Genomic DNA, 12974 nt, shown 5'->3' on the forward strand with positions numbered 1-12974 from the left:
GTAATTAATTTCATAATGTACAATGCAACGTACTTCATATGAGCATAGTTTTAGAAATGTAATCTTTTACAAGAAACATGTTCTATAATAATAGCCACTTCTACTATTTCTTTCCAAGTGATAGAAGTATGGTCATTGACCATACTTCTAATGCATTTATTCCATTGTGGCAAAACAATAATGTTGTCGTTATAGCCACTTTATGATACAATGCTTGAATTCTTCAACCCCTTAGAAGTCCTGCCTTTCCAAATATTCTTTCATCGGCCTGAATAAGTGAAATCACTGGGGTTCAAGTCTAGCTGTATGGAGGACTATGGTTATTAAAAAAGTAATATAGTATATAAAAAGGATTTTAGGTTAAACATAGTGTTGCTGTCAGTTTCTTGCAAGAAACTGCAAGGAAATGCTTAAAGTCAATGAATATAATTATTCATTGATGAATTCAAAATAAAATGAAGAGCTGGGGCCTAAAATACACTGCAAAGCTAAATAAAAATAAAATTGGATATTTAATTTAATCTTATTTCTATTTTAGCAAATCATTACCACAATACAATAAACCCTTGCTAATCAGGATTGAAATTAGAAAAATTCTATTCTCAGGTGAGTATTGTACTTTGTAAGACACACAGGATTTAGGACTGTGCAGAGAGAGAGAGAGAGACGGAACATATATAACATTTTGCATTGTTGTTGATGCAGAGTCAGATGGGTGTTATTACTTATATCGCTTCATTTGCATACTTCTTTATACGTATATATGTAAACATAACATAATCATTACTTAAATTATAACTCTGACTGATTACACATGAAATGTTTTCACAATTTTAATAATTGTGAATGCATTTCATGTGTTTTATATATATATATATATATAAAATATATATATATATATAACATAGAAATAAATGATAAAGGACATAGTAAGATGGGAAAGTTATTAACAACAACGTGCCATGCCTAATGGAAGATATGAGAAGAAAAGAATGTTAAGATCCTAATGAATTAAGTGGAAAAATTGGCTGAATTGATAAGCCAAATCATATTTACAAAAGCTAGAAAAAAGTGGTAATTAATGCATATTAAAAAGTAGTAATAAATAAAAATGAAAATAATGAAAATAAAAATTGGTACATAGATCAGGTATTTCATCAGGGGACTACACCCGATCATGTACCAAAATACTGCGTTTCTATACAAACCCATGCCGATGGAGGTAGCAATAAATTAAAAAAAAAAAAAAAAAAAATTAAAAATTAAAATTTTAGGAAACCTTCATAGACATGAGTGAGGTAGCCCCAACGCAGTGTGTATATTTTAAGTAAACCGTTAAATTAAAAGGTGTACCAGGCAGCAGCATAGAAAAGGGAAGTAATACAAGGTATGGGTGGGAAAAAAGATAGTAGTAAAAAAAGGAGGCGAAAATAGCGAGAATAAGAAAAGAAGGAATGTCCGAATCACCCTCGTATTGCACTAATAGTTCAACGGACGGAAAAAGCAGAATAGAAAGTATAAAGACGTAAAGAGAAGGAAAAGATTTTAAAGATACTAGGCAAGCTGGGTTCGTAAGTACCCAACCTCTTAGAGAGGGCCTTGGCTGTGAAGGTGTTAGTAGAAGAGGAAAATTAATACTGCTAGCCTGTGAAATATTTTGTTAATGTCACATGTAAAAAAACTAGTATAAAATTACATACCTTTAAAATTATGTAGCATCAATTAGTAGAATTATGTAGCGTCAATTAGTAAAATTATGTAGGATCAATTAGTAAAATGCATAATAAACATGATTAATAAATAGAATACAAACAAGGAGAGGTTGCTTAGTAGAAAAATAATAATGGACGCCCTCTATAGTTAAAAGTGAGGAAAAGGTCCGAATAATAATTAAAAATAATTAAGCAAAAATAATTAAAATAAAATAATGGAAAAAATTAAATAGATAAAACTTAAAAGGTAACTTAGAAAGTGAAAAGACATGAGCATCGTTCAGAATAGAAGTCATATGATGTGATCACTTTCAAAGTGGTGGGAATACCACCATTTAAATTTACAACTATACATCTGTACAAATTATCATGTTAACCCTAATCAAAATGAGATATAGTGAAACCGAATTTATGTTTAATGAAGTTAGAAAGATTTTTAATAATACGATTTATAAAATTAATAGGAATATCATTTAAACATAATTTGGTATATAGGCCGTTTAAAGCTTTGATAAAAAGTGTTTGATTGCTGCTAAGATACGCAAGACGTAAAATTTGTGTATGGATGATATTTTTATGAACTGTAATGGAAATATTAGAGTTCCAATTTGTTAAATAAATAATGTTGAAATTAAATTGACTTCTTTTATCAAATACTTCCAAGATATTACGAAGAGGTGAATTATTTAAAGTAATGCTTAAATCGAGAAAGTTTGCGTGTTGGTTACCATTATTTTCTTTGTTTAAGGTAAGTTCAGTAGGATATATCAATTTAGCAATATTTTCAAAATGATAATTTAAAATCAAGATATCATCAACATATCTAAATGCGAAGAAATTAAGGTTTGGATTGTTATTAGTATAAAGATCTTCGTAGTAATGTAGAAATAAGTTGGAAACTATACTGGAAATTTGTGAGCCCATGGGAACTCCTATTGATTGTCTATAGGTATTACTGCCATCGTAAATATAGTTATTAAGAATACATAAGTTGATATAATTATTCCAGACAATCTCATCCACGGGTAGAACGTGCTTGTATTTAAGATATAATTGATTGAGTACAGAGATAATTAAATGATGTGGTAAGGAAGTAAATAAATTAGTAAAGTCATAGGTTTCGATACTAAAGATTTTGGCATTAGAATTGAAGATTTTAATGATGTTGTGGTTATTATTAATGATCCAGGTTGATGGAATATTAATGAAGATGGTAGTTAGTAGTTTAAAAAATTGTTTACCTGGAAGATAAAGCGGTTGTTATCTTCCAGGTAAACAATTTTTTAAACTACTAACTACCATCTTCATTAATATTCCATCAACCTGGATCATTAATAATAACCACAACATCATTAAAATCTTCAATTCTAATGCCAAAATCTTTAGTATCGAAACCTATGACTTTACTAATTTATTTACTTCCTTACCACATCATTTAATTATCTCTGTACTCAATCAATTATATCTTAAATACAAGCACGTTCTACCCGTGGATGAGATTGTCTGGAATAATTATATCAACTTATGTATTCTTAATAACTATATTTACGATGGCAGTAATACCTATAGACAATCAATAGGAGTTCCCATGGGCTCACAAATTTCCAGTATAGTTTCCAACTTATTTCTACATTACTACGAAGATCTTTATACTAATAACAATCCAAACCTTAATTTCTTCGCATTTAGATATGTTGATGATATCTTGATTTTAAATTATCATTTTGAAAATATTGCTAAATTGATATATCCTACTGAACTTACCTTAAACAAAGAAAATAATGGTAACCAACACGCAAACTTTCTCGATTTAAGCATTACTTTAAATAATTCACCTCTTCGTAATATCTTGGAAGTATTTGATAAAAGAAGTCAATTTAATTTCAACATTATTTATTTAACAAATTGGAACTCTAATATTTCCATTACAGTTCATAAAAATATCATCCATACACAAATTTTACGTCTTGCGTATCTTAGCAGCAATCAAACACTTTTTATCAAAGCTTTAAACGGCCTATATACCAAATTATGTTTAAATGATATTCCTATTAATTTTATAAATCGTATTATTAAAAATCTTTCTAACTTCATTAAACATAAATTCGGTTTCACTATATCTCATTTTGATTAGGGTTAACATGATAATTTGTACAGATGTATAGTTGTAAATTTAAATGGTGGTATTCCCACCACTTTGAAAGTGATCACATCATATGACTTCTATTCTGAACGATGCTCATGTCTTTTCACTTTCTAAGTTACCTTTTAAGTTTTATCTATTTAATTTTTTCCATTATTTTATTTTAATTATTTTTGCTTAATTATTTTTAATTATTATTCGGACCTTTTCCTCACTTTTAACTATAGAGGGCGTCCATTATTATTTTTCTACTAAGCAACCTCTCCTTGTTTGTATTCTATTTATTAATCATGTTTATTATGCATTTTACTAATTGATCCTACATAATTTTACTAATTGACGCTACATAATTCTACTAATTGATGCTACATAATTTTAAAGGTATGTAATTTTATACTAGTTTTTTTACATGTGACATTAACAAAATATTTCACAGGCTAGCAGTATTAATTTTCCTCTTCTACTAACACCTTCACAGCCAAGGCCCTCTCTAAGAGGTTGGGTACTTACGAACCCAGCTTGCCTAGTATCTTTAAAATCTTTTCCTTCTCTTTACGTCTTTATACTTTCTATTCTGCTTTTTCCGTCCGTTGAACTATTAGTGCAATACGAGGGTGATTCGGACATTCCTTCTTTTCTTATTCTCGCTATTTTCGCCTCCTTTTTTTACTACTATCTTTTTTCCCACCCATACCTTGTATTACTTCCCTTTTCTATGCTGCTGCCTGGTACACCTTTTAATTTAACAGTTTACTTAAAATATACACACTGCGTTGGGGCTACCTCACTCATGTCTATGAAGGTTTCATAAAATTTTAATTTTTAATTTTTTTTTTTTTTTTTTTAATTTATTGCTACCTCCATCGGCATGGGTTTGTATAGAAACGCAGTATTTTGGTACATGATCGGGTGTAGTCTGCTGATGAAATACCTGATCTATGTACCAATTTTTATTTTCATTATTTTCATTTCTATTTATTACTACTTTTTAATATGCATTAATTACCACTTTTTTCTAGCTTTTGTAAATATGATTTGGCTTATCAATTCAGCCAATTTTTCCACTTAATTCATTAGAATCTTAACATTCTTTTCTTCTCATATCTTCCATTAGGCATGGCACGTTGTTGTTAATAACTTTCCCATCTTACTATGTCCTTTATCATTTATTTCTATGTTTTATTTTATAGTTGTATCCTGTTCTGTAGCCTTGCGCGTCCAGGTACATGTATTCTCTATTTTCTTTTTCTTTTCCTTTCTTTACCTTTTTCTTCTCCTTTCTTTACCTTTTTCACCTGTTTTATATACTATATATATATATATATATATATATATATATATATATATATATTTTTTTTTAATCATATGATGTGAGCAATACAACAAAGGAACCAGTTTTTTTCTGCTTCCTTCGTGTATGGCCTTGAGGTCCAACCAGACAGTACGGCACCATCGTAATATCCAAGCCTGAGGCGGGATTCGAAACCGCGACCTTTGGGTTGCCAGGCAGGCACTTTACCCACCTGGCTAACCTGGTCGGCTTATATTATGGATTTAAACATATTTCATATATTATGGGTTTATGTAATTGTTGGCTAAACTACAACACCATTTATTGCCTTGTCGAGGTCCTCGTATGCAGATGGTTTCATCATTTTCCTGATAGTCATGCCTTTAATGCTATCAGATATGCCCACAAAATCTAATAGCTTCCCATTATTTTTTACGATGTCACATATGATTTGGTTTGGTAACCAATATTATAATAGTTAATTAAAGATTTAACAGATGCACTGTTTTCAAACTTTTGAATAATTTCAAGTTTTTGTTCGATTGGAAACACAACTCTTTTGAATTTACCCATCATTTTCATGATTTCTAAAAAAAAAAAAAAAAAAAATGTGTGTGTGTGTATATATATATATATATATATATATATATATATATACTGGATAATTGAATAAATTTTGCTGTATTACTAGTTAATTGATTAAATTGCTTCGGTTTGGTCGATTTTTCATTTACTGGTATTTATCTACTATCTATGAGGGTATTTAGGTGTATCGGGAACAGGAGATCCAGTTAGCCTGTGCAATCTAACTTCTTCCTGGGGGTCTGTACATGTAATGGTAAATAATAATAATAATAATAAATGAAGTTAATATTTTGTATTTCAAACAAACATCAAATAAATGTTAACTAATATTCTTTTACCTGGTCATCTACCCGCTACTTCGTCGGGGGCTTTGAGCGGGTCGATAGCCAGATTAAAGGAATGTCTCATACCTACCCGTTTCTGTTATCCCTTTATCAGTTTTGCCTTTTTAGTGATATTTTTGTACATAATTACTTAATTACTTTGTTTGGATAACTTTAGTTAATTGATTTTAGATAATCTTTGATTAATTTTGGTAAACTTTATTTATATTGATTTAGATAATCTAATTATAATTTTAGAAATATTTTGAATCTTACAATCAGAATCAGCAAACTGGTATAGGTGATACAAAGCCCAAGGGTGAGTATCTGGATAAGTGAGGGGGTTTTTACTTACAGTCAGTTGTTCTGTGGTGGTCAGTCGGAAAAAGGGCGTTAGTCCCGTTCTCTGTTTGTTTTATTGACCAATCGGTTTTTAGTGCGCAGATGCGCCTATTGTTTGTTATGGCATGATGTCGATATTGCTGTAGGGCGATATATTTGCAAGTCATGAGAGGGTTGATTTTTACGTATTGCCGGGAGTGGGAGGCTGAGGTTGGGGGAGTTCTTCCGAGTTGAAATGATATGTTTTTCGTATATACAAGCCCGATATATTAGAAAATTACGTGGTGATTATTATTGATGATGAGGTTTTGAAGAAATGAGTGTTTTTATGATGTTAAGATGATGTCCATTTGCGTTTTTTCATGAATTTGTATTTACATGATTTTTCCATTGTTATTTTCATGAATTTATTATTTACATGAAGTTTGTCATTGCTATCCCTTGGACTGGGCCGGTATAGCTTTTCTAAGGAATAACGGCCCGTATTGTCCTAGGGGGGTAGCTATTTACATATATACAGCCTCTTACTAAGTGAATCTCCTTGTGTTGTTTAGTTTAAATATGTTCTTTGTACTTTGCTATATTTCCATTTGGGCATTTCTAATTTTTATTTTTATATCAAAAGGGTGGGTTAGTATAGGATGCCGGATTACAGAGCACTCGGAGGACGAGCCTCTTCTGAGCGCAATTAATCCGGGCCTCAATTTAGATAGTTTTTATCCTGCTTTTTAATTTGGTTTTTGGCTACTGATGGTTTATAGCTGTTTTGTGGTGTTTTCAATTATTCTATATGGGCAGACGTTCGGTTGATTTTTGATGTTCATATGTATGGCCGCTTTAATGTGGTGTTTGCTGTAATTGTTTGGTATATTGTTTTTGGAAAGGGTTTTTATTAGTTTTTTAATTGCTTCCGTTATATTTTCTGAATTATTGCATATGTTTATTAATCTGGTTGTTTGTTTCCTAATTGTGTTTCCTTGTATGTGCTTAGCAGTGTTGCTATCCCAGTGGATGAGCATTATGGCGGGGAAGTTGAAGTAGTCTCGTTTGTCGTAATGTTTAGTGTCGATATTATCTTTGGTGATATTGATCTGGCCGTTGAGGTAAAATGCTTGTAGGTTACTGTCTGGGTTGGTAAGTTCAATGCTAAGATCTGTGGGGTAGATTTCCTGGGCTAATGTTTCGAAGTTGTCGTAGTTGACGACTAGGACGTCATCGATATATCTATATATGTTGACTCCTTCTTGTATGTTATTTTCAAAGTGGTGTAAGTAAAGGTTGGCTATTGTGCTGAAGCAGCAAGATCCCATGGCTATCCCTCTTGTCTGTAGGTAGATGCTGTTTCCCATCATTATGTAGTTATTTTTGACGTTGAGATTGATTAGATCGTGCCAGTATTGTTTATTGCATTTCAAATTTTTTTGGTGGTTTTGAAAGTAGTATGTGAGGACTTTGATTAGATTGTCATGTGAAATGCTAGTGAAGAGGTTTTTGAAGTCATAGGTGTAGATGCTTCTGATATTGTTGTTTTTGTTTAGAATGTAATCTAGATATTTTTTGTTGTTGGTGATGATTTTGGTGTTAGTTATTTCGCTAGTTATAATTTTAAGTTTGTTTTCCAGTAGGCTGCTGGATGGTTTTATGTAGCTGCTTTTTCCAGATGTGATGAACCTTTTTCCGGTAGGTATTTTGTGAAACTTTGGGATCCAGTAAATGAATGGGTATTTTATAGTGTCTATTTTCAGCTTGTGTTTTTTGTGTAATGCTATGATTTTTTTGCTGATGCTGTTTGGTGTGGAGTTTATTTTTTTTGTATGTTTCACTGTGGTTCATTTCGTCTTTAATTGTGTCTATGTAAAACTTTTTGCATATTATACTGAAGTTGTTGTTGGCCTTGTCTGTGTTTGTTATAACGAATTTGCTTTGCAGTTCTTTCGTCTTGTGGTTAATGTTTTTTAAATTATATTGTTTCATGTAATTTTGTGGCGTTAAGACTTCTTGGAATCTGTTCATGATTTTTTCTGTGGTTTTGTTTATCCATATTTGGAATGCCTCTATAGGTGTGTTATATTTATATGCAGTTTTGAAAGCGAATTGTAGTAGGTCCTTGTATATAGATTTTCGTGTGCTTTTTAAATTGGTTGGGCTATTGAGTCTGAACTTGGTTCCTTTTTTCATGATTTCTTTTAGTGTGCAATCCTCTATAATGCTAAGGTCGCCTGTGATGATGTGGTTATGATGTGGATCTATGTATTTTTTGTATTTCTTATTTAGGCAGTGGCAAGGTTGTTCTGCATTGTTCATATTGCTGATGGTGTTTTTGTAGTTACATATGGTTATGCCTATAGGTTTTGTGAAACTATTTCTAACTTTTATGCTGATGTTTTTGATAGGTAGGAACTTTTTGGTGTTATCCATAATGTCACTGATGTTAACATGGTTGAATGTCCGGTTCAGGAATTTGATTGTGCAGCATTCGTTTTTTGATCTGTCTTTGTAATCAGTGCCGATTCTGAATTTGCATACATCTTCTAGGGTATGGTTCAGGTGTATGTTCTGAATATTGAGTTTTTGGTGAATTCTGTATAGCGCTTTAAGTCTGCTAATTTTAAGAGTAAATAGGGTGTTGTGGATATTTTTAATATTGATGGGGTCCGTATCCCATTCTGTGATGAGTTTTTCGAAGTCGTTTAGGTTTTGTGTTTTGTATTTGTCGTCTTCATTGTTTTCTTGTCTAATTTTATTATGCTTTAATCCATTTTTGTGCCAGTTTTTGTTGAGCTGAAAGATAGTGTATGTACATTGGTCGGGGTTGGTATATATGAAGTTTCTGCCATTGAATCTGTTATTGAGTCCGTATGGGTGTAGTGATTTGTACATTATTATAAGTATGTCCTCGTGTTTTCTCTTTTGGCATTCAGCACAATAGCCAACCTTTACTTACACCACTTTGAAAATAACATACAAGAAGGAGTCAACATATACAGATATATCGATGACGTCCTAGTCGTCAACTACGACAACTTCGAAACATTAGCCCAGGAAATCTACCCCACAGACCTTAGCATTGAACGTACCAACCCAGACAGTAACCTACAAACATTTTACCTCAACAGCCAGATCAATATCACCAAAGATAATATCGACACTAAACATTACGACAAAAGAGACTACTTCAACTTTCCCGCCATAAAGCTCATCCACTGGGATAGCAACATTGCTAAGCACATACAAGGAAAAACAATTAGGAACCGAACAACCAGATTAACAAACATATGCAATAATTCAGAAAATATAACAGAAGCAATTAAAAAACTAATAAAAACCCTCGCCAAAAACAATATACCAAACAATTACAGCAAACACCACATTAAAGCGGCCATACATATGAACATCAAAAATCAACCGAACATCTGCCCATATAGAATAATTGAAAACACCACAAAACAGCTATAAACCATCAAGTAGCCAAATACCAAATTAAAAAGCAGGATAAAAACTACCTAAATTGAGGCCCGGATTGATTGCTCTCAGAAGAGGCTCATCCTCTGACCTATACTAACCCACCCTTTCGATATAAAAATATAAAAATAAAAATTAGAAATGCCCAAATGGAAATATAGCAAAGTACAAAGAACATATTTAAACTAAACAGCACAAGGAGACACAAGGTAAACATTCACTTAGTAAGAGGCTGTATATATGTAAATAGCTATCCCCTAGGACAATACGGGCCGTTATTCCTTAGAAAAGCTATACCGGCCCAGTCCAAGGGATAGCAATGACAAACTTCATGTAAATAATAAATTCATGAAAATAACAATGGAAAAATCATGTAAATACAAATTCATGAAAAAACGCAAATGGACATCATCTTAACATCATAAAAACACTCATTTCTTCAAAACCTCATCATCAATAATAATCACCACGTAATTTTCTAATATATCGGGCTTGTATATACGAAAAACATATCATTTCAACTCGGAAGAACTCCCCCAACCTCAGCCTCCCACCCCCAGCAATACGTAAAAATCAACCCTCTCATGACTTGCAAATATATCGCCCTACAGCAATATCAACATCATGCCATAACAAACAATAGGCTCATCTGCGCACTAAAAACCGATCGGTCAATAAAACAAACAGAGAACGGGACTAACGCCCTTCTTCCGACTGACCACCACAGGACAACTGACTGTAAGTAAAAACCTCCTCACTTACCAGATACTCACCCGTTGGGCTTTGTATCACCTATACCAGTTTGCTGATTCCGATTGTAAGATTAAAAATATTTCTAAAATTATAATTAGATTATCTAAAATCAATATAAATAAAGTTTACCAAAATTAATTCTTCTTTTCTTCTTCTTCTTTGGTCCTTAGCTGGCAGCTGGGGAAGGCGGTTGGCCACGCAACCAGTATGCTGCTGTAGGTGCCGCAGGGTTTCGGACTTGCTCTGTGATGTTCTTCCATACCTTACGATCCATGGCGTCAGTCCTGGCCTGGTTAAGGTCGAGACATCGGCTCTTCGAGTCATTTTCCACTTGCTTGGCCCACGTTTTCCTAGGCGCGGTCCGTTGGATGCTCCATTGGGTGGGTCGTTGTCTCCAAAGGAGTGTGGATGGTATTCTGTTCGTGCCCATTCTACATACGTGGCCAAACCATCTAAGCCTTCGCTTCTGGATTTGGTTGGCAATGGTTGGTTGCTGTTGGCATCTGGCGCGGATGGTATCATCAGTGATGCGGTCGCGAAGAGAGATGCCCAAGATCTGCCGCAGGCATCGCATTTGGAATACCTCAAATTTGTTCAAATCTAACTTGAGACAAATCCATGTTTCCAATCCGTAAAGAAGAATGGGCAGGATCAAAGTCCGGAAGAGTCGGATTTTAGTCTTTGTGGAAATGTTGGTCCTCTTCCACAGACACCATTTGAGCGAGGCGAACGCAGTGGCCGCCTGTCCAATTCTGCTGTGGATTTCCATGGTGGATGCAACTTTCTTCTCCTGGACCAGCGACCCAAGGTATTTAAAGTCCTGCACTTGCTCGATCTGGACGCCTTCGAGATAGATGGTGGCTTGCGACCCATCTGTTGTCAGGGCCTTTGTCTTACCAGCATTGATCTTCAAACCGTATGGCCGGGCAATGCGGGCAATGTCGTAGAGGATGTCCGTGGCTTCAGCGTCGTTACCGGCAAGGATAGCACTATCATCAGCAAACATCAGGTCAGTCACATAGTGATCCTTGTCATATTGTATGCCCTGTCTGTTTCTGAATGCTTGCCTCATAATGGCGTCGACCACGATGTTGAAAAGCAACGGGGAGGCTACATCCCCTTGGCGGACTCCAGTTTGGATGGTAAATTCCTCGGATAAATCGTTCTGGATGCGCACCTGGCTGGTTAAACCATTGTATGCAGTTTGGAGGAATGTGATGACTTTTCGAGGGACATGTTCAACCTCTAGTAGTTTCCATAAGGCAGGCCGGTGGACACAGTCGAAAGCAGACTTAAAGTCAATGAAAACAATGACGGTTCGCTGTCCACACCGGATCCTCTCCTCCATCAGCTGACGAATGGCAAAGATTTGATCACAGCATCCTCGCCCGGGTCTAAATCCTGCCTGTTCTTCTCGACTGGTTTGCTCGCAATGTTTTTGCAGTCTTGACTGGATGATCTTCATAAAGACCTTTCCGATGATGGAAAGGAGGCTGATGCCACGGTAGTTCTTGCAGTCCCGGTTATCACCTTTCTTGTGGATCTGTATGATAATGGCTTTCCTCCATGTTAGCGGAATTTGTTCAGTGCACCAGATGGTTTTGAGGAGTGAGTGTAGTCGGCGAAGCAGTACATCTCCCCCGGCTTTGATCGCTTCTGTGGTGACTTGGTCCACTCCTGGTGCCCTGCCATTCTTCAGGGATTGTATGGCTGCTTTCACTTCTTCTACTGTAGGCTCAACATCGACCATGGAGACCTCATGGGGGTCGATCGAGAGTGCTGTTGCTGGCGGTCCCTGAGGTGGGTCGTGATTATACAAAGCTTTGAAGAATTCACTCCACCGTTGCAGGCGTTCGGCTGGTGATTGCACGAAGGTCCATCAGCATTCTTGATGTTGTCACTAGTCAATTTGGTCTTTCCACTCAGACATCTGAGGGTGCGGTAGAGAGTGCGGTACTCGTTCTTGGATGCCGCCACTTCAAGATCATCTGCCACTTGGTTCCAGTATGCTTCTCTTTCTGCTGTCATTCTTTGTCGGACTTCTCGGTTTAGCTGCCGGTACCGTTCAAAGTCGACCAACTTTGCCTGTTTCCGTTTGTCCACGAGGTCGAGGCACTCGTCTGATATCCATGGTTGTGTTCGACGTCGGGCAGGTGGACATAGGGGCTTGGCACATTCCAGGATGGCATCAGAGATCTGCTTTTCTTCTTCATTTATATCCTCGGGCACGGCCAGCATCTCGAAGCGGTTGGATAGGGCGATCTGATATGCCTGTTTGTTGGCAGCATTCATTAGCTGCCTCCAGTCCAGCTTGGCTGACCGAGATGATCTTTTTGCATGCCGTAATTTGAGCTGCACCTTAG

At 35.1% G+C, this 12974-nt stretch overlaps 1 protein-coding gene across 1 annotated transcript in view; it reads right to left on the minus strand.

The window, feature by feature from the left end:
- The window catches only part of LOC150091578 (DNA mismatch repair protein Msh3-like), a 274897-nt gene that overhangs the window by 206114 nt on the left and 55809 nt on the right, over positions 1-12974 (minus strand). The window lies entirely within an intron of this gene.

The sequence above is a fragment of the Mastigoproctus giganteus genome, chromosome 1, assembly GCF_048544385.1.
Source record: "Mastigoproctus giganteus isolate SK-2022 chromosome 1, ASM4854438v1, whole genome shotgun sequence".
In the NCBI taxonomy this organism is placed as follows: Eukaryota; Metazoa; Arthropoda; class Arachnida; order Uropygi; family Thelyphonidae; genus Mastigoproctus; species Mastigoproctus giganteus.